The sequence below is a fragment of the Euprymna scolopes genome, chromosome 6, assembly GCF_053919585.1.
Source record: "Euprymna scolopes isolate OS-2025 chromosome 6, ASM5391958v1, whole genome shotgun sequence".
NCBI lineage: Eukaryota > Metazoa > Mollusca > Cephalopoda > Sepiida > Sepiolidae > Euprymna > Euprymna scolopes.
In genome coordinates this window covers 116,898,188-116,921,682 of record NC_136487.1, presented here as the reverse complement: position 1 = coordinate 116,921,682, position 23,495 = coordinate 116,898,188, and the positions used below count along the sequence as shown (strand labels likewise).

The 23,495-nt window shown below is 36.0% G+C and overlaps 1 protein-coding gene and 1 pseudogene across 1 annotated transcript in view; both read right to left on the bottom strand.

Annotated features, from left to right (window-relative positions):
- Positions 1–23,495, bottom strand: part of LOC145277906 (NCK-interacting protein with SH3 domain-like) — a 421,186-nt gene that overhangs the window by 371,391 nt on the left and 26,300 nt on the right. The window lies entirely within an intron of this gene.
- Positions 19,921–20,078, bottom strand: LOC145278439 (U2 spliceosomal RNA; annotated as a pseudogene).

Here is a 23,495-nt window from a genome sequence, read left to right as displayed (position 1 = left end):
CTCTGATTTCTGCCCATCAACCACTACTCATATGAGCCTATCGGAGAGAAATGATTTAATGATTGAGAAAACATTTCCAGTGATACCGTAGCTGGAAATCTGGTGAAGTAGGCCCTTATGCCATACCTTATCGAAGGCCTTTTATATGTCAAGAGCGATTGCCCTGGAAAGGAAGCCGTTGTTAAGAGATTCACTAACCGTTAGCACATCTGCTATAGATCTCGCAGAGTGGAAACCATATTGCATGTCACTAAGAAGGTTGTTTCTGTTGAGGTGGTTTACTATTTCTCTATTTAATATTGATTCCAGCAACTTACTCATGACACGCAGGAGACTTATTAGTCTGTACTGAGAGGGAGATGACTTTTCACCTGAATTCTTGAATACAGGGCATACTGATGAGGTTTTCCAGGGTGTTGGAAAGCACTTCTCCTTAAGACAACGCTTAAACAGTTTTGTAAGTATGGAGGCAAGTTCTGGTTGGAGCTTTTTCAGCACTATAACTGGAATGCCGTCAGGACCAGTTGCTTTACTGGAATCAAGGTTCTTGATTAGCTTGGCAACCTCACACACAGATATTTGTATGTTGAATAGCGTGTTGTCTGTTATAGGAGGAAATACGGGGAGTTGATGGCCTTTGTCGCATAGGGTAGAATTAGCTGCAAAGTTCTTGGCAAATAGTCTGCCCTTGTCTGATGCTAACGAGATGACCTCAGGTCCATTGATGATAGTTGGGATAGAACGCACGCTTCTGTTCAAGATCCTGTTTGATATTTGCCAAAACTGGTGGGAACCAAGCTGCTGCTCAGCTACTTTGGATTTAATGGAGTGAGCATATAGCTCTCTTGCATTTTTTATTACTCTTTTACAGCGGTTGCTGCCAGTCCTGAAAGCAGCTTTAGTCTCGGTACATCTATTACGTTGGTAGTTATGGAAAAAGTGATTTCTGTGCGCGATGGCAGCAGCACATTCAGGGGAGTACCATGGCTGGCTGTTACGTTTTTGTTGGAATTTTTTGGATGGTATGAATCGATCTATGCCTACAATTAATCATTCGGTCAGGTCTGATACTATAGAGGACACATCCTTTTTAAACATGGAATGCAGAGGTAGGTCAGATATGAATGCACGGAAACTATCCCAGTCAGCCATAGAGTATCGATATACAGTACGGTGGAGAGGTGCGTCTGAACACTTATTACATTTTATTTTTATCTTAACTGCTACAACAGAGTGGTCGGAGGATAAAACGGAACATGAACATAGCTCAGGGGAAGTTGTGAGGAAAATGTCTAGAAGGCTTGCATACTGACCGGTAGTATCGGGCACACAGATGGGTTCGTGAACAATCTGAGTGAGGTCATAGGCAGTGGCAAAATCATGACAGAACCTCCCCTCGTCATCGGTTTTATTTGAGTGGGTCAGCCATTCCACATTATGGACATTGAAATCACCGCAAATGTGAATGTTAGCAGAATGATGAGCAGACAGGATATGGTAAATTTTCTCAGATATGCTAACCCCATTGTTGTGGGGGCGATAGAGGGCAAATATAAATGCAGTGGTGTAAGCTAGTGCAACCCGAAAGCACATATAAGGTAAATTAGGGTCTTCTCTGGAGATATCCTTACCACATGGAAAGCCATCTTTGATGTAGGCACATATTCCATGCCCATGGCGATCTTGGGGGTCAGATTTAGATGTTAAGTTAGAGTATCCTTTAATTATGAATTCGTCTATGCCAGTTTCACTTAGAAAGAATATGTCCGGTTTCGTCTCTTGTAATTGTGTTTCAACCTCTGAGAGGTTGGAACGTAGACCCCTGATGTTGGAGAAGGAGACCTGGTCTCGTTGGAGGATGAGGTTCTAGGTTTATTTGTTTTTTTTTTTTTTTAGATTTGTCATGTTGAGGTTTTGGGATTTGTGGAGCAGGTCATTAGACTTGGTTGGAGCAGGATAGAGAGGGAAAGTAAGAGAGAAAAAGACAAGAAATTTGTTTTCCGTTTATCTTCGCATTATTTCCAGTCGGTCTTGGGTCTCTCCTTGCCACTGGATCCAAGCAATGCCGATTCAGGAGATGTGCCATTGAAGATTGCGCAATTCTTGCCTCACAATTACATGTGAGCTACCCTTGCATAGGTTGTCTATTTTCTCTTGAGACTGAATAGAGGCATCGAAATGAAACATTGAAAGAACAGAAAGAATCACTAGGTAACAAGTTGAGTCCTTTTCGCATCCCTCAGCCCAAAGGCATGAGGAGGAGGTGGGAGAGCAGACGTTCTGGAGTCATTCAGTGCAGGTGCAGCTCGTGAAGTCTCCTTTTTTTCTAGCGTTTGGCTATTTGTTTTATAGACGTTTCCATCTTTGCGTCGTTCGCTTACTAGTTTCATGTAGATGTGTTACTTTTTGGGAGTTTGGAAGGATTTTCTTCTTCTTCTTCACTTCTGTTCCTTTTCCTTCCCATTCTTAGTTTTCTATTTCACTCCGTACACCTTATTTTCTTTGTTTCCTTCCTCCTTCTCCTCTCTATTCTCGCTCTTTCCCTTCTTTTACCATCTTCTACCTTCTTTTTAAGTGATGACTTGTACATTTCAGTTGACCTATATTATTTTGCCCTATATATTTTTTTCGCGCCTTTAACATTTCCTGTCTGGGTCATTTTGACATTTATTTTATATATTTTTTCTTTTACTTTTTCTCCTTTTTTTCCTTCACTTTCGTTTTTCTTTTTGTCTCCTCCTCTACCTTCTTTTTCTTCTTCTTCCTCTTTTCAGTTACCTTCTTTACATTCTTCTTCCTTCCCACCTCCTTTTTCTCTCCCACTTTCTTTTCTTTCACTTTCGTCCGTCTTCCCCTTCTTTCTTTCTCCCATTCTCGTGTGCATGACTAATAAAAAGGAATTTCCTGTACCAATCTCCAAGAATGAGTCCACGAAAATTGAACTCATTTTACGCTTGTGTGATTTGTATCACGTATCATTTTCTCACCGACTCCTGAATGAAATGAAAATATACAACTTGTCCATCCCCTCCTCTCTTGCACTCACACTTCCGTTTGGAAAGAAAACATTGAATTCTCTCTTCCCGACCATAACAGAAACGAAAGAAATATGTAATGCTTTTTTAAATCTAAAATAAATTTTAAAAATAAATTAAAACTGCACCATCGTGCGCAACGGTATCCATTAAGCAAACTATGCACCACTGTAAGAATTTAATAATAATCAGTCGATAAAATTCATTGTTTCTGCGATATTTAAAAAGCCGTTTACTTTCAATTCTAGATTTTTCCCTTAATTCTGTAAGAATACATAAACAATAAAGAGAAAGAAAAGTTTATCTGGAAATTATACTGGCAAAAACAGAAACAAGAAGGAATAACTCCATATTTGTATTTTTTTCGGATATTATTACAATTGTTTTGAACTAAACCAGACAATTTTAAATTTCATCTTATTGAAAAAAAATTTTCGGAGTTATATCTCATCAGATATGTTTGAAAAAAATACAAAGTTTGTACGTATCTTGACACATTTTCATTCTGTTAAAACTACATCGGGCAGTGATTATCACCCCCTCGTGTTTTTAACATGTCCACCATCTGTATATATATATATATATATATATATATATATATATATATATATATATATATATATATATATATATATATATATATAAAGTAGAGTGAAAAGCACATCTTATTTTTCTTTTATTAATATTATATTGTACATATTTTTGTGAATTATTCCATGGATTCCTGCCTTTGGATTATTATAGACCATCTTCTTCCAATTACGGGATTTCCTTGGATTTTACTTGTACAAATGGAAATTCATTTAACTTTCTTGAAGTTTTACATTTGGATTTTACCGTCACTGGATTTTTTATCTTCCACCAGACTATCCATTAATGTGTAATCACCTTTTTCTTTACCATATTCCCTCTGCTTAACTTATTTTGTTTTCAAGTAAGATCTTTGACTTATTTGTTGTTTCGCCAAATACTTCTGCATGCAAAATCCGATCCCGCATTTTGCTAATCCCTACCCTCTGATGAGAAGGAGAGTATTTCTTCGAAACTCCGCGGATTAAAGACTATCCATTTATCTAGTGTTTCCTTTTCAGATTAAATATGTTTTTAACTCATTTCAAAGTGTTTTTAACATATTTCATTAACTGTTTGCTCATATATATATATATATATATATATATATATATATATATATATATATATATATATATATAAAATAAAAACTCTTGCTGACCTTCTTTTTAAGTGATGACTTATACATTTCAGTTGACCTATATTATTTTGCCCTATATATTTTTTTCGCGCCTTTAACATTTCCTGTCTGGGTCATTTTGACATTTGTTTCTCTATTTTATATTTAACTCTATCACCATTTAATTTTTTCTCCTCGTTTTCTTCCCTGATCTTTCTTATTTATATTTATGTCTCGGCAGTAGAGTGAAAAGCATATCTTATTTTTCTTTTATTAATATTATTGGAATTTTTTCCTTTTTTCCCTTGTACACATTTTTGTGAATTATTCCATGAATTTCTGCCTTTGGATTATTTTGGACCATCATCCAATTACGGGATTTCCTTGGATTTTACTTGTGCTAATGGAAATTACATTTAACTTTCTCGAAGTTATATATTTGGATTTTACCGTCACTGGATTATTTATCTTCCACCGGACTATCCATTCACGTGTAATCACCTTTTTCCTCACCATATTCCCTCTGCTTCACTTTTTTGTTATCAAGTAAGATCTTTGACTTACTTGTTTCATCAAATACTTTTGCATGCAAAATCCGATCCTGCATTTTGCTAATTCCTACCTTCTGATGAGAAGGAAAGTATTTCTTCGAAACTCCGCGGATTAAGGACTATCCACTTATCTAGTGTTTCCTTTTCAGATTAAATATGTTGTTTTTAACTCATTTCAAAGTGTTTTTTAATATGTTTTATTAACTGTTTGCTCATATATATATATATATATATATATATATATATATATATATATATATAAGTTTTCTCTGCGTGTGAGTTTGTTCCTTAAAGACTCTGAAACGGCTGAACAGATTTTCTTTAAAATTTACAAAACTTTAGTGTATAACTCGGGAATGATCTTAGTTAAGTTTTGTTTACGAATACTCCGGATAATTATCGATAATGGATAATCGAAACCGTTATTTTAATTTATCTATCATCGGTAAAGCCATTTTTTTCATGTCGTTACTTAACAACAATGATAGAACAAGGGGCTGTGAAAATTCTACTGTGGGTAAGTTGATAGCGTTTTTTTTTGTATTTTTTTTTTTTTTTTTTGCATGGCGTTGTCTGTAGGTTCAAACTCTACGCGTAAATTTCTGAATTTTTTTTCATTAACTGCAAAGAATTTTATAAGACTTGAAAATTTAGTTGTTTTTTTTTTGTTTTTTTTGTATGACGTGGTCTGTAGGTTCAAACTCCGCACTTAAATTTCTTAATGCTTTTTGATTACTGGAAAGAAATTTATATAAAATAATTTTATAAAAGAAGCAGTAGGTTCTCTAGAGTGCAATGTATTCACGGATTTTGATGACAAATAAAAATATAGGAGTGTGAAATATTCGTTGATCATCATTCAATCCCAGGCAACCGCGAGTCTACCCGCTAGTATATATATATATATATATATATATATATATTAGGCACTTTGTGTGGACTCCAAAATGGCTGGGCCGATGAAGTTTCATGCCAATATGCGTTATGTGTCTGGGCGTGTTCTTAGATAGATTTTGTATCAGAATACCTCCAATAAGTATCGAAAATCAAGAATCGAAAAAATCCAATTAAAAAAAGGAACCGACCGATTTTGACCAAAGTTAACATGTTTATACAGTTTGACATCACAAATGCAGTTGAGAAATTGTATCAGTGCAAAAACAGAAGGGTCTGGCGTGAAATATTAATCGTTAGTTCGTTGATATGACAGGAGTGCATTCAAAACTAATTGGACCATGGTACTTGACTTTTACATTTCAAGCTATTACCTGAAAATAATTTTATAAAATCAACCGTAGGTTCTCTACAGTGCAATGTAAACAATATATTGTGGACTAAGTCACGGCAGGGAGGCATGTGAAGCTTCCTCCTCGTGCATCATAGTTGGTTCCTTACTAGAGCAGACAATCAATCGATTTGATTGGTGAATGGGCGATTTCACCGATTTCAATGACAATAAATGTATTAGGAGTGTGGAACATTCGTTGATTCTCATTTAATCCCGGGCAACATCAGGTCTCCTTACCAGTATATATATATATATATATATATATATATATATATATATATATATATATATATGCACACACTTTACATGATGCTTATGGTACACAAAATTCTCTTTAAAATTGTTAAAAAAAAAAAAAGAAAAAGGTATTTGCAATGAATGAAAAAAATGGGGAAAACAATAGGAAAACCACAATGTTAAATTTTTTATGTCAAACCCAGACGTTCTGATCTTTAGATGCGATTTCTTTTCATGCGGTAACTTGTTTGGTTGTTATCTACATCGTTGAGATCTTACTTTTTATTTTTTTTATCGTTTTTTTTTTGTTTTGTTTTTTTAAGTCATTTCCCTTAATGGTTTGGTTTGGTTTGGTTGTTTTGTTTTACGGCATATCAACCCTTTTCAGGTTATTTAATGCCGAATCTGGTGATTTTGAAGAACGATTTTTTAATATAGTATATTTGTTTTTTAAGTCGTATTCTATTTAACCCATAGTTGGGATCCTAACAGGTGCTACCACTCCGGGTCAGAGTGGACCTGGGAGCAATGGCAATTAAAGGGTGGCTCCACACTCCCTAAGGCCATCGGATATAGTTTAAGGTCATATCCAGTTATCTACATCGTTGAGATCTTACTTTTTATTTTTCTTATCGTTTTTTTTTTGTTTTTTTTTTTTTTTTTAAGTCATTTCCCTTAATGGAGTTAAATACTTCTTCATTCTCTGTCTCCATAATTTTCGAACACTCGCGTTTTGCTTCGTCAATCCGGTCATCCAATCTCTTCAGCCAACGATGGTTTCCAATCTCTTCGAGGTCTACCCACTTTCTGTGGATCACCCATCTTCATTAAAACTAATTCTTTAGTTTGTATCATTTGAATTCTTTGGACTACTGTTTTCATCTTGAGTGTTATTCTTCGGTCGGTGTAACCTCCGACCTTATTCAGGTGTATCTTGTCGAACTCTGGAATCTTTCCTTTGATTTCGTGACGTAACAGATAAAGTACTAAGTACAATTCAGTTCTAAGTGACTCTTCTGGAGATTGAAGATTCAATCTTCAGTGCGAGGGATGTTACTTAAGACGTCTACCCGGTTACGGTTGATAGAAAGAGTGGATGCTACCCGCCCTCCCGTGAATCAAATAAACTGTTCCATTTGAAATCCTGTACAGATTCCCAAGTTCGACAAGATACACTAGTCGTCCGAGTAACCAAAATAATGTAAATCAGCAATTCTCATCTCAAGAATTCAGAAAACTATTCTACTTCGGATAACTTCCTCCACATTGATGACCCTTAATGCTTCTAATGGTAAATTTGTTCCGGTAGTCATAGATCGGTTAAAATGGTGAAATTAGAATATATAGGTTTGAGGATATGCGTTGCATGGAGAGAAATGATATTAGAATGATACAGCGGATATGTAGTATGAGTCCTAAATACAGGCTTATTTCAGGGGAAGATTAAATTTGAACAGCATAGGAAGAGTAGACTTCGATGGTATGGTCATATTTAAAAAAAATAAATGAGAGTTTGGGGGTTAAAAGTTAGGTTTACTTCACAGAAGATCGAGGAAAATATGGGAGAAACAGATAAAAATGGACCTGATAGATGGCAGAATAAATAAGGACATGGGTACAAGGCCATCCAACGCATGCCAACGTGTGAGACAGACGTTAAACCAAATATGATGATGATGATGATGATGATGATGATGATGATGATGATGATGATGCGTACAGAAGAACAGATCGGGTATACGCTAGTCTCAGTCTTTTCTATAAATACTATTATGGCAGGTGTTCCTCAGAATTGTTTGATCTATTTCCTGCTTCCTTTGTTTTAGCTCATTTGACTCGTTGATCTATTGGTCTCTATCAATTCGTTGTTTTTATACCTCATTGTAATGCAGCTTCCTATTCCAGTAGCTTCTTTGTATAGATACTATTATGGCATTATGTTCTTCAGCAGTATCTTATCTATTCTCTGCTTCTTTTGTTCCAGCTCGTTTAATTGGTTGATCGATTTTTCTCCATCAATTCGTTGTTTGGATACCTCTTGTAATACAGCTTCCAATTCCAGTAGCTTCTTTCTAAGGACTGCAAGATCGTGGAACTTTCTTCCTGCTCACCGTTTCCCTTCTATCCACAGTATTGGCCTTCAAAAGACCAAGGCTGTAGGTAGAAATAAAATGCTAGGCATCTCTTGTCGTTACAATAATCATCTTTCTTTCTTATTAGCTCTTTACATCAAGTGGCTTCATACTTTGTCCCGAGCGATTTATATTTTAAAAAAATATGACTATCTTCTAATCTGCTTCTAACGCACTATCTTCATCATTAAATTGAAAGTTAACTGAACCCTTTATTTAGATTGTTCTCAGTCCGTCAGCCATGATGCGGGTACAAGTGTTAAATTATTTTATTCTTAGTTATTACAGCCTGCAGTAAGAATTGAACCCTCAACCCTTTTTTATGTTGTACCACTGGTTCACCACTTACCAAGGCTAAACGTCACTTGAGGATAAGGATTAATGATATTTTCGGTTGGATGATGAAACAGCACTATGAAAGGATTGAGAACAATGTTCTATTAATTAGCGAGACCACTTGACAGATATTTGTTTACATTGGATATGACAACGACCATGTAAGAAAAGCATTCCCAAAGTAACGTGTTCCACAGATGAGAAGTTATTGGGGAAAAACACTGTTCACGGACGTTCTGTTTGATTTAATTAGGTACACAGAGGGAAGAAATGGGAGATTTCGCAGCGTTTGTAGGAAAGACAAGTTCTTGCTGAAAAGGATTCCTCCCAGAGAATCGTTACTTAGAATTGATAAGCTTGTCTTGTCTAGACGTTTAGTATTGTTACTTGTTACTTAGAGACTTGAAAATTTACAGGGGTTTTTTTTTTTTTTTTGTATGGCGTGGTCTGTAGGTTTAAACCCCACACGTAAATTTCTTAATGTTTTTTTTTTTTCGTTAACTGGAAAGAAGTTTATATAAAATAATTTTATAAAAGAAATAGTAGATTCTCTAGAGTGCAATGTAGAATAACATATAATTTGGACTAAGTTACTGCATGGAGGCATGCGAAGCTTTCTCCCGGGCGATTTCATGGATTTCGATGACTGAATGAAAATATAGGAGTGTGAAATATTTGTTGATTATCATTCAATCCCGAGCAACGTCGGATCTCCTTGCTAGTATATATCACTTCAGGCTAATATTGAACTACTTGATTTAAATCTACATACAAGGGTAAAGCGTATTTAATTGATTTTTTCTCTCCTGTATATTGTTCATGGGTAAAACTATACAAACACCGTGACAGCGAATTAACCCTAACCCTAAACCTAACCCTAACCCTAACCCTAAACCCTAACCCTAAACCCTAACCCTAACCCTAACCCTAACCCTAACCCTAAACCCTAACCCTAACCCTAACCCTAATCCTAACCCTAACCCTAAACCCTAACCCTAAACCCTAACCCTAACCCTAACCCTAATCCTAACCCTAACCCTAACGCTGTCACGGTGTTTGTATAATAATACCTGTTCATGCATCAAAGAAATTCGACCCAGGTGGTCTGTTTAAAAATTTCCAAATAAACAATTTGCGTTTTATTTCTAGCGCACAACTTCCTCTCCTCCTCTGCAGAATTGGCTATCCGTGAGAGACGCCATTAAAACTTGTTTCTCCTCTTCTTGGAAATGTTTTAGCGTACATTTTTTAATTCCCATCTCACCCATCTTGGTCTACCCTTCTTTTTTATTTATTCTCACACAAAAAAAAAAAAAAAAAAAAAAATTCGCCATCTATTTTTTAACAAAAGTGCTTCCAACCGTATTTACTTGTCGTCATAGTTACAGGACACCCGTGCTTCATCACGATGCCCACCCCTTCTCCTCCTCTCCTTCCTCCTCGTGCACACTAAAATGCGCTGCTTCATCACGGTGCATTTAAATTAGATCAGAATAACTTTATGCGAAAACATTGCGCTCTTAGAACTCATGCTTACGGCGACATCATGTCAAAGCAATATTTTTCCTTGAATCATGGATTGTAAGTAGCAGGTCAGCATTAAGATGGGTTTATTTATTTACCTCATCTGTAGGAGGTTAGACTCAACATCAGGTGACGTTTCTAAAAGTCAGTGCACTAGGTGAAGTGCACTCTGGCCTTTCATAAAAATGCCTGAACAGTACTGTAAGCATTCCCCAGCAAAGGTACCTTAATGGTCAGCAATATTTTGTTACCTTTTTCAGAAAAGGTAAAGTCTGGGAAAATGGATCTCCTGGAAATGGACAAAATCATACTTCAGACCGAAAACAACACAACCACTGTTGGACTAAAAATATAACATCGGAACAGATACTACACTTGGCTTCTAACCAAAAAGCCAAAGAGAAAGTAGTTGGTTGGCTATTTTTTTAACAGCATATTTATCTTGTTAGGTCATGTAATGGCATGAAAGGTTATTTATCATAGATTCTTATGTATAGGTTATATGCAATATTTTTGGGACGTACGAGTTTCTTTTTTCTTTAAGCATAATTGTACGAATATTTGTGGGTGTGTAAAGAAATGTTTATTTTTTTCAATTTTTTTTTTTTGTAAAGTCCTGTAACTTGCAGAAAATTGGATATATTTTCTACCTGAACAAATCCTGTATATTAGTCCAATCAAAATACAAAAGAAAAAAAAAAACCCAAAAAAACCTTTTAACCTGAACAAATTTCAAGAAAGAGTTTTATGTTTTTTTTTATTATTATTACTATTATACGTAGGGAACAACATAATAGAAGTTTACCAAAATCTACAAAAGTCCTAACTATGACGTCATAAAACGATGAAAGCCGTGCACACTAAAATTGACCAATATTTCCATATTTCAAAGTTGTAGCTGTTGCTTACAGAGGAGTTTGCGATTTTATACTTTTTATACTATATATTTTGATATAACAATTTTTTAAACAAAGCTTCATACTAACTACATGAACAGGTGAGATCATGACGTCATCAATGACATCACGACATACATGTACATTTCTAAAGATTATAGATTACACAGTGCATTTAAAGACATATCTCATCACTGAATAACCGTGTCAGTTTAATAGTCACTATTTTCATCATTAGACATTCATATTGTCGTAAAGCCTTTTTTGACAAGGTCCGCATACCCGTGAACAGATAAGTCCGTGTTTTTTGCAAGTGTACTGAAGTTTACAATAACCACCAGAACAACTGCAGTGAATTATTTTCAGAAATGTTTCTGGTGTAGAAGAAGTATCTATCATCACTGGAACTTGACTGTTGTTCTGTAATTCTTATCCCCATTCAGTAGTGTCCCGGGCTTCACTATTGTCCATCCAAAGCCTCACCTGGAGGTAACTTCGAAGGGCAGTATACTTCATTGCAGAGGAGTTTGGTAGCGGTCGTACAGGTGTGACAAAGTCTTTGGTTGAGCCAACTTTTTGGCAGAGACTAGAATACCTTATTGCAGACAGATTGTCACCCGAACAACGCCACTTTTCAACTTTTATCAGGTTGGTGCAAAAATAATGTCGTTTTTTGACGTTCAATTTCAAAAGATCAAAACTCTTTTCATAATAAACTTTATTAATCGAAATAAGAACGATTAGAATCGACACATTTTTGACAACGAGAAACATGTTTATTTATTCCATTAGCATAGAAATCCGGAGTTCTGGAAGCGATGAAGTAATTGAAGGCTGATTCGGCATCATCTCGGCTTTTGAAGCATTTTTCCACGCAAGAAGTTGTCTAGATGCTTGAAAAAGTGATAATCAGTGGGTGAGAGGTCTAGTGAATATGGCGGATGAGGCAGAGTCTCGTAGCCCAATTCGTTCAGCTTCTACAGGGTCATTTGAGCAACATGTGGGCGAGCGTGGTCATGGAGGAGAATTGGTCCCTTCATGTTCATCAATCTCGGGCACATACGTTGGAGCTTCCAGTGCATTTAGTCAATTTGTCGGCAATTCTTCTCTGCCATAATTGTTTTGCCCGGATACAAGAAGCTGTGATGGATGAGACCAGCTGCAGACCACCAAATAGTCACCATAACCTTTTTTTAGGCTGCAATTTCGTCTTCGGGAAGTGTTGTGGAGCTTCTCCGGCATGCAACCACTGTGCTAATAGTATGTTGTTCCCCACAAATAATATTAATAAAAAATTATAAAACGCTTTCTTGGAATTTGTTCAGGGTCAAACCGTATTTTGATTGGATTATATTGTTTATTTAGTAGTATTTTTGTCTATTAATTTATTTATTGCGGACTATTATTCTCATCTTTCTTAGTTGTTGTTTTCACAACATTTCGGCCAACTATTCCTCTGGCCTTCGTCAGGTGGTAACCGTGACGGATAGGAACTCCGAATCTCCTAACTGTATAATCAGCAACCACTGCCATCCATAGTTGTTGCCGTCTCACCACGTTTTTTGACCAAGTAAGCCTCTGGCCGGCTTTGGGTAGAATTGAAACTGCTATCTTCAGACAATTCTCACCTGGGACCCTAGAGATTCAATGTCTATCAACTGCCACAGGCCCTGAAGATGAGATGACAACAACTATGGATGGCAGTGGTTGCTGAGTATACAGTTAGGAGATTCGGAGTTCCTATCCGTCGCGGTTACCATCTGATGAAGGCCAGAGGAATAGTTGGCGGAAACGTTGTGAAAACAACAACTAATAATGATGAGAATAATGGTCTTCAATAAATAAATCAATAGACAATAATACTCTCTTTATTTGCACTCCTAACAATATAAATAAATAAATAAAACTGAAAATAATTTCTTTAAAAATTGGTTTGCATTACAAATAATAAAAAAAAAAAAAAATCGGTAAATCCTGACTTGATTTTCACCTTAACATTTTTCTTTTAAAATGAAAACTTTTATAAGTTTTCAGGTATGATGAAAACGAATATCGCATTTACATTTTCCGCAAATAAGTAGTTTTCCGGATATTCAGCAATGTAATGTAATGTAATGTAATTCCTAATGTTAAATGTGGTGGCCATTGTTATATGTGCAAGCACGCATATTTTTTGCATTATTAATATACTCACTATTCCATACCATATACTGACCCAACGAGTCACTGGTAGTTTAGTTTTTTTTTATAAAGTCTTGTAACTTTCAGAAAATTGAATATATTGTCTACAAACTTTGTTAAAATCCTTCATATAGTTTATTTAGTTGGTATTTTTGTTTGGTTTGTTGGGGATCTTTATAAACAATGAGTTTGTGTTCAACTGTTAAGGTGATTGGAATGCATTAGTTTTGAGATGATTAATCAGAATTGGAATCGGGAATCGGAAAAATCGAAACTTTTGGGGGTCTCAGAATCAGTATCGAAATAAAAGAAATTGTACCTATTTTCCGATGCCAAAAACGATTCCTTTAATTATCTTCTTTTTTTTTTTTTTAATTTTGTTTAAAACAAAATCGTCCCCTACTGATAGTAATGAATATTTATTGACTTTAAAACAACGAATAAAACTACAATCTACTGATCACCTTCTCACAAGTGTTTTTTTTATGTTTGGAAAAATATATGCACGTTTAAAATGTGTTTTTTTTTATGGTTATCACGACAAAATAACCATTTTATAGTTAAATATTTAGAGATTTATAAAGGATCGGAATCGGAATTGGTAATGGTATCAGAATCGGGAATTTAGTATGGAATCAGTAATTATATCGGAATAAGGAAAATGTTAGAATCTTTCCATCACTAGTTTGCATGTTGGCGGTTCTTTTCCCTTCAGCAGATATGAAGGAGTTAAATGAGTAAGACTGGTTCATACTCTTGATAATACCAACTCCTCCATCTTCAATCCTGGTTGCCAGTGTTTAATGATAGGCATTATAGAAATGTTATTTATTTCCTGGAAAAAAAAAATTCCACGTGCCCTTTAGTTGATGTAATTTCTGATTTTTGTTTTAAATTTTGGTATGTCTTTTTTTTTTTTTTTTTTGGTAGGGCACTATTTCTAATGCTTTCTTGTTGTTGTATCAATCTTTTCATATCTTATAACAACAAATTCAAACACAATAGATCAATCACTCCTCCTCCCCATGTTTCAGTAGAAATTCTGACTTATAAAAGAAAAACAGGGATCACATGAAGGTTGCCAACATCCGTAGTTAAAGTACTTCTATAGATCTGATTGGATTCGAAGTTGACACACTCAGGTTGTTAGTTGACATTGGTATACACTTAACCACTGTCACCTCCCAGAAATGTAATGATACACTCCTGATGACAAATTTAAGGCCACTTTAAAATCTTTAAAAAGAAACACTTTTTTAAGGATAGATTTTAAACTCCCCCCCCACTTAAGGTTACTAATTCTACAACCTAAAGGGTTATGAAAAAAAAAAAGCTACATTCCAAACTCAATTCAGAAATTTACATTTTTATAAAATAAGGCATTTTATACTTGATCAATATTATAAGACCCAGAGTATAAATTCTACGAAATTGTACAAAAAGTGTATGAAAACATTCAACAATCAAACATAATAATGAGTTCTACCTCCATTCGTTTTGATGACTTCAAAATTTCTTTGGGGTATGCTACAAATAAGTGTTTCCATTAAGGTGGGAGGGATGTTGCTCCAACTTCACAAAGTTCATCTTTTGTTGAATATTGTTTGTCATTTCGATAAACATCTCTTGTCATCCATCCCCAAACATTTTCAATTCGGTACAAGTCCTGTGAGCATGCCGATGTCCCAATAGATGGACCCCATTTTCTTGCAGAAAGGTCAAGATTCGTCATGCAGCATGGACTGCAGTATTATCCTGTTGAAATACCCTTCTTTCCTCACAAACATCATCAACGATACTTATTTTTGTAGCATGCTAACATAACCAGCCGCTGTCTGATGACCCTGCACCACCTGGAGCTCCATCGTCCCTCTGTAAAAGGCACCCCGTATCATTAGGGATCCTCCACCATTATGACGTATGGAGAAAATTTCAGACGTTTTTTTTTATGCCAATATCATTGGAAGCCATCAGGACCATCTAGATTGAATTTTCTCTCATCAGAAAACAGGACTTTCTTCCACTATTCAACATCTCATGTTTGATATTTACGACCAAACCTTAAGCGGTCTATCTTGTGATGTGGAAGTAGGCGAGGGATTTGTTTACAATTTTTATTTACCACGCCTTTTTGTCGTAAGTGTCGTCTAATGGTTACTAGACTGCAATCAGCATTTGTGACTGCCTTAATTTGACTAGAAGAAAGTCCACTCTTTCACAACAACCCGTCTTATTCTCCATCTCAATGCAGGAGAAATTCTATACAACTAATAGTTATAACATTCTTATATATAAAGTAATTTCAAATTTCCTCTTTAAATTAAGACATTATAGGAAAATAACTGAACGCTTTCTATGCAAATTTTCCCATTCAACACCAACAGCATTTCCTACAGCATGTTTGACAAAAATATTTTTACATCTTTAATTGTTACAAAACTTATTACATTTGTTCCGAAACTTCAGCTTCTCCCAAAATGTATTCAAAATAAAAGGTACCAACCATATTCCCTCTCTATAAAATATCTACTAACACACTGCCCTTCAACACTGGATCATTTGTGCCATCTAGAACATATACTGTAAAATGGAGAAAAAAAGGCCAAAGACCCTAGTGTTTTGATGTGATGTTTTGAATATAATAAACTAGTTATGACCAAAGTTTCATTTCATTCGGACAAAACACTAAGAAACGGGGCCTAATTAGAGTCATTGCCCGTTCTTTGGGGGGGGGGTCACACTGTATAAGGAAAAGACTTTTATCACACAGCTAGATTCCAAGATAACAACAAAATAAACAGTAAACAATAATCAGTAAGCCAAGGACACAAGTTCTTTAAGAATAAACTATGACATTGTTTTGATTGCAAACAGTATATTTTAATTCATTATTTTCATGGTAGGTGTTGATCTAAGCTTCAATTTATGGTCGCTCTCTGTAAAACGTCCATAACAAACACTCGTCTAGCTATAATCACTGCCAACAATGTCCTGCTACTCTTTGTCAGTGCTAAACGAAAATTTCATGAACAAAGTTTCTTTCCTAGAATTGCCTGTCTGTGGAATACAATACCACAGAGATGTTTCCCAGCTGACTTGAACATGGTCGCTTTCAAATCCAATATAAAAAAGTTCTTGTTGAGCCGCCATTTAAATAATCAAATTCTTCCAAATTTTCACCACCACCTATCATCACAGTTGTGTCTCACCTTATCCTAGAGTGGCCTTCGGGCCTTGATAAGTGATGACTCTCCTTATATATATCTCTTTGGGTAGAGCACTGTCGTAAATAATCTCACCCGCTACGTAATTGGCTGAAAAATGCGAAGCTCGCTGTTTGTTTATAAACAGGCGGTTTGAGCACTGTAAAAGTGATGGACGAATGTTTGTTTCGGCGAGGTTATTTGAGGGCATCGCTTCCGTAGTCTAGTGGGAGAATTGCCGACTGTCAACACGACGGTTCTAGATTCAATCCTTGGCTTGGGAGAGGTGCTAGTCTTGCAGCACTGATGAGTTGTGATACAACAAAACAGGACTGTATGTCGATGACTACAAATAAATATATATATATATAAATGAAAACAGAAAAAAATATGATAAAGATTAAAAGGAAAGGCCTGAACAGAAAGGGCTATCATTTTGGATGTTATTTTGCCAGAAGATGAGAGAACGAAAGTGGAATCAGATATGAAGAATATGGTTTATTGTTTCCTGTATTGTGAGCTAATTAGCTTAGTGATTGCAGACAACGCGAGGGAACCATGTTAGCACTTATTTTATCAGCCAAAGAACATAAAAATCCACAGACATAAAAGGTGCAGCAAGAAAGAAAGAGGGTAGAAAGGTAATGAGATGGAATGCGGAGAGAAAGGGAGAGTCCAAAATGTCTGTTATTATAATAACTGCTGATTAGTTTCGCACTTTCAAAGACAGGAAAGAAACGTCCATTTATAAATCAATATCATTTTTTTTTTTTTAGATTTCTCTGGTTTGCAGATGGTGAATCATTTAGAAACTACACAGACATGACATAAATAGTCATGCCACAAAAAAAGAAAAATGATAATAATTCATACATGTTTAAATTCAGACATCTTTGTCTCTGTGACCTGTACTCTTCTTTCTGCTTCCGCCATTGACAATCAGGACTCGGTTAGACATTCATTTTGTAACTGTATCACTCGTGCACTCTGTCTATTACAAAATAAATACCTAATCAAAAGCATTGTTTACCAGGCCACAATATTTGCCAAAGAAAACCTGAATAACAAGAAATATTATGTAGGTATGACTTCCCTAGATTTTAAAACCAGATATTAAGACCATAGAGAACATTCAATAACAACAAACCCTGAATACAAACAAAACTAGCGAATCACTACTCAGAGCTCAAAATGGATGCTCGCCGATAGTCGAGATGAAAATATGAAAAACCAGTACATGTAGGAATTTAGACGACCCATACAGACTATGTTTGAATGAGAACTTTGATATTATAAATTTTAAAGAACCTAAAAATTTATTAAACTGCAGAAGCGAAATAGCAAACGTATGCATACACAAAATAAATTTTACTTTAGGATAAAAAAGAAAAATGTATTTATAAGAGTAATAGCAACAATACCAATAATAATAATAATAATAATAATAATAATAATAATAATAATAATAATAATAATAATAAATAAATAAATAAATAAACTAGAATAAATAAAAATATAAGCAGGCATATCTAAACACATCCAAGTTAAAACTAGGCCATCTTTTAATACACAAAGAGAGAAGGCCCATTACTTCCAAAAATGAACAAAGAGTTGAAGGCCTGATGACTACTCAAAGATAACGGTTAATAAAATATTAATAAATTAATTGAATTGCATATCAAAATAAAATATTAAATATCCAACTTATATATATATATATATATATATATATATATATATATATATATATATATCATTTGCTTAAAATAACCTATTTAAAGAAATCGATCTGTCGCCTCTATTTCAACAAGCATCTAAAACTTTTTTTGAACTGAACATTATGCATATGGCCGAATACAAAATGCTCAATTCTAAAAAAGTCTTCGATGTTTGTTAAAATAGAAGCGACAGATCGACTTCTTTAAATATGTTATTTCAAGCAAAAACCATATTACTTAATTATGTCGAAAATAGTGATATATCCACAAATTACAAAAATTCATTGAGTAGAATGTTATTTATAGTAAAAATTAATTTTTATTGAACTTGAGAATGTTGGCCTTCGAGCCGGGATCAAAGTGTAGTATCTGTTCCGGCAGATACTGCAAGCAAAGACCATATGTGGGGGTAACCCCACATATAAGACCTTGGTCAATGTAGGGACAACCCTTCATACCAACTGTCACTATCCAGCTCCCCTACTCCCCGGGGAGTTGGTCCCCATTTCCCCTTCACTCCTCACTTTAAAAATCGGCCTTGTGCCTAATTTGCTCAGTGGGGGAGCAAATAAATACCTCAAAGTGTAGTATCTGTTCTGCAGATGCTGCACTTAACATAATTTGTACCAGTCAATGGAGGAGAAACCGTCTATACTGGGACAATTATTATTTTTGGTCAACACCAGAGTGCCCCCTTTTTGCCTACTTTTAGGGGAGCTGGTTTTTACCCCACATTAAAAACGGCCTTGTGCCTAATTTGCTTTCGTGGGGAAGCAAATAAATACAAATAATTAAAGTAGACGGTAGAAAGTTCACAAACATGGGACATATTTTAGATTACATTGTAATAGCGTCAAATTTGTGTACCCGAGATCGATAATTGTTTTGTTTTGTTTTTTTACTAAAAACACAATCGATGAATTTTCCACTCGAATTTTCGTAATTTTTTGCATATATTATTATTTTCAAAATGATAATTAAGTAGGTAATATTGTTTTTGCTAAAAATGACATATTTAAAGAAATCGATCGTTTGCCTGTATCTCAAATAAGCACGAAGCTTTCAACCAGTTGCAAATTTATTAAGTAGTTCGCTTTGCCTTTTCGCTATTGATAACCATGTACACTTTTTTCCTTTTTGCAAAAGCAAACGCCATTTTCTGGTAGACACTAAATATGCGTATGGATTTTTCAGAAAATGTTTTGCTTCATATTCCTGAATGTGTGATGTCTATTTTTATATTCAAGTAATGCCAAGCTTTTTTTTTTAAGTTCTTTTTTACTCAATCTTTAAAGCAAGGTAAAAATCTGCAATGAACCCACTGCCATGCAATTCCAACAAACCACTTTAAATTACAGTGGAGTTTTGTAAAGAAAGTTTAATCTGGATCTATTTTGTTTGGTCAGTAGGGAAGTTTACAAGATCTGTTACTAGAACCTTTGTTTTTGTTTTGCTAAAATTTAAAAAAAAAAATAAAAATAAAAAATATACTCATGTATGTGTGATAATATCGGTGCCCCCCAGTATGACGAAAACAAGAGGAAATAAGTTTATGAGGACTACAAATGTATAGAAAATGAGATCATTGTACCTATTTACAATGCCTCCCCACGGGACAGAGTTAGACACCAGGGTCGTTTTTTAACGTGGAGAAAAGGTACAAAAATAAAAAAAATTGTCTCAGTCGTGAAGGACTTCTCCTCCACTGAAAGAGAACAAAAAATGGAAGTGCAGCATCTGAAGAACAGATACTACACTTTGATCTTGGCCAAAAGGCCAAGAGAAAATGAGATGGTATTTATTTGCTCCCTCACCGAGCAAATTAGGCACAACGCCGATTTTTAATGTGAGGAGTGAAGGGGAAATGGGGACCAACTCCCCGGGGAGTAGGGGAGCTGGATAGTGACAATTGGTATGAAGGGTTGCACCTACATTGACCAAGGTCTTATCTGTGGGGTCGCCCCCACATAGGGTCTTTGCTTGCAGTATCTGCCGGAACAGATTGTATTTATTTGCTTCCCCACTGAGCAAATTAGGCACAAGGCCATTTTTTAATGTGGAGAGAGAGGGAGTGGGGAGGGAAAAGGGGGACCAGCTCCCGAGAGGTGGGAAATGGGAGCTGGATAGTAACTGTTGGTCTGTAGGGTGATCCCTACATTGACCAAGGTCTGATATGTGGGATACCCCCACATATGGTCTTTGCTTGCAGTATCTGCCGGAACAGATGGTATTTATTTGCTCCCCCACCGAGCAAATTAGGAACAAGGCCGATTTTTAATGTGAGGAGTGAAGGGAGGGGGAAGGGAAAAGGGGACCAGCTCCCGAGAGGTGGGAAATGGGAGCTGGTTAAAGGTCAGGCATGTGGGGTTGCCCCTACATCTGGTCTTTGCTAGTCATAGCTAGTCATAGCTTGCAGTATCTGCCGGAACAGATGGTATTTATTTGCTCCCTCACCGAGCAAATTAGACACAAGGCCGATTTTTAATGTGAGGAGTGAAGGGAGGGGGAAGGGGAAAAGGGGACCAGCTCCCGAGAGGTGGGAAATGGGAGCTGGTTAAAGGTAAGGCATGTGGGGTTGCCCCCACATCTGGTCTTTGCTAGTCATAGCTGGTCTTTGCTAGTCATAGCTTGCAGTATCTGCCGGAACAGATGGTATTTATTTGCTCCCCCACCGAGCAAATTAGGCACAAGGCCGATTTTTAATGTGAGGAGTGAAGGGAGGGGGAAGGGAAAAAGGGGACCAGCTCCCGAGAGGTGGGAAATGGGAGCTGGTTAAAGGTCAGGCATGTGGGGTTGCCCCCACATCTGGTCTTTGCTAGTCATAGCTAGTCATAGCTTGCAGCATCTGCCGGAACAGATGGTATTTATTTGCTCCCCCACCGAGCAAATTAGGCACAAGGCCGATTTTTAATGTGAGGAGTGAAGGGAGGGGGAAGGGAAAAAGGGGACCAGCTCCCGAGAGGTGGGAAATGGGAGCTGGTTAAAGGTCAGGCATGTGGGGTTGCCCCCACATCTGGTCTTTGCTAGTCATAGCTAGTCATAGCTTGCAGTATCTGCCGGAACAGATACTACACTTTGATCTTGACCAAAAGGCGAAGAGAAAATGAGATGGTATTTATTTGCTCCCCCACCGAGCAAATTAGGCACAAGGCCAATTTTTAATGTGAGGAGTGAAGGGAGGGGGAAGGGAAAAGGGGACCAGCTCCCGAGAGGTGGGAAATGGGAGCTGGTTAAAGGTCAGGCATGTGGGGTTGCCCCCACATCTGGTCTTTGCTAGTCATAGCTTGCAGTATCTGCCGGAACAGATACTACACTTTGATCTTGACCAAAAGGCGAAGAGAAAATGAGATCATTGTAATGACAATGGAAGGAACTTATTCAGCGTTCTCTCCCCCTTCCAGGTAGGTAGGTAGGTGTGTGTGTGTGTGTGTGTGTGTGTGTGTGTCTTTTATTCATTTTTTTTTTTTATAGTAATTTGCTTTATAGTTTCCCCTAAATACTTTGAATGGTTTCGTTCGGTACATTTTTACTTGTTAACCTTCCTGGGATGGCATGGATATTTATATAGATACACATAAATATGTGCTACTATCAGCTTTCTCTCATCACCAACCTCGCAAGTGTTGGGATGTGGAGGAGAAAGAGAAAAAAATGTGACAAAAGAAAGGGGAAATGGGTTTATCAGCAAAATAATGGAGATGAAGTTATTCACCCAGGTACACAGAAGAAAGCTGAATTGCTTGGCTGAGATGTGGCAGAGATGGGCATAAAGGACTGAATAAGGAATCGGTCAATATATTTTAGAGGTAATTTTAGGAGTGACTACGTTTTGCTACAGTTTTTATGACAATCGAGTGTGACAGTTGACAGTAGTTGTGCGTTTGACAGGTTGAGGGCGAATCGTGGCTTGGAGGAGATAGGGAAATAAATTGATAAAAAAAAAGAGAAGAAAAAAAAAACGTTGTTAACTTAGTTGCCAACACAATATTTAAAAAATAATGTCGTCAAAATGGCATCCAGTTTGTTGGTGGATGAACCGAACCATTGGCCAACGGTGGCTGCAGAATATCAGGATGCAAATCAATGATCCTGATTATGGCTTTTGTACTGCACGAGATGAAGTCTTAGAATAAGGCAGCTGATAGAAGAGTGTTGGCGCCCTCATCATTCTATGAAAAACATGGAATGATATGCAAAATTCTTGTTCAAGACGCGACTTGAAATGAGCAATACCAATAATAATAATAATAAGCTTTTTTTGAACTGAACATTATGTATATGGCCAAATACAAAATGCTCAGTTCTAAAAAAGCCTTCGATGCTTGTTAAAATAGAGGCGACAGATCGACTTCTTTAAATATGTTATTTCAAGCAAAAACCATATTACTCAATTATGTCGAAAATAGTGATATATCCAAAAATTATGAAAATTCATTGAGTAGAATGTTATTTATAGTAAAAATTAATTTTTATTGAAACTTGGGAATTTTGGCCTTCGGGACGGGATCAAAGTGTAGTACCTGTTCTGCAGACGCTGCACTTAAGATAATTTGTACCAGTCAATGTAGGGAAACCCTCTATACTGAGACAATTATTATTTTTGGTAAGCAGAGTGCCCCCTTTTTGCCTACTTTTAGAGGAGCTGGTTTTTACCCCACATTTAAAACGGCCTTGTGCCTAATTTGCTTTCGTGGGGAAGCAAATAAATACAAATAATTAAAGTAGACGGTAGAAAGTTCACAAACATGGGACATATTTTAGATTACATCGTAATAGCGTCAAATTTGTGTACCCGAGATCGATAATTGTTTTGTTTTGTTTTTTTACTAAAAACACACTCGATAAATTTTCCACTCGAATTTTCGTAATTTTTGCATATATTATTATTTTTAAAATGATAATTAAGTAGGTAATAGTTTTTTTGCTAAAAATGACATATTTAAAGAAATCGATGCGCGTGTCTTACCTCTCAATATCATTAAAACATTAGGAAAAGTAAAAAAAAAAAAGAAAAACAGCAACAAAATATAGTCCTAACTATTTTGGAGATTGAACTCATTAATTGGCGCTCTTGCTCAACTTGACAAAGTACACATTGGAAGCCTCCGTTCAGTCTCAAAAGATAATGGATACCCCCTGTAAGGATAGCTGCATTTCATAATTTCATAATTACAAGGGCTATGCAATCTTCATCCACATCTCTTC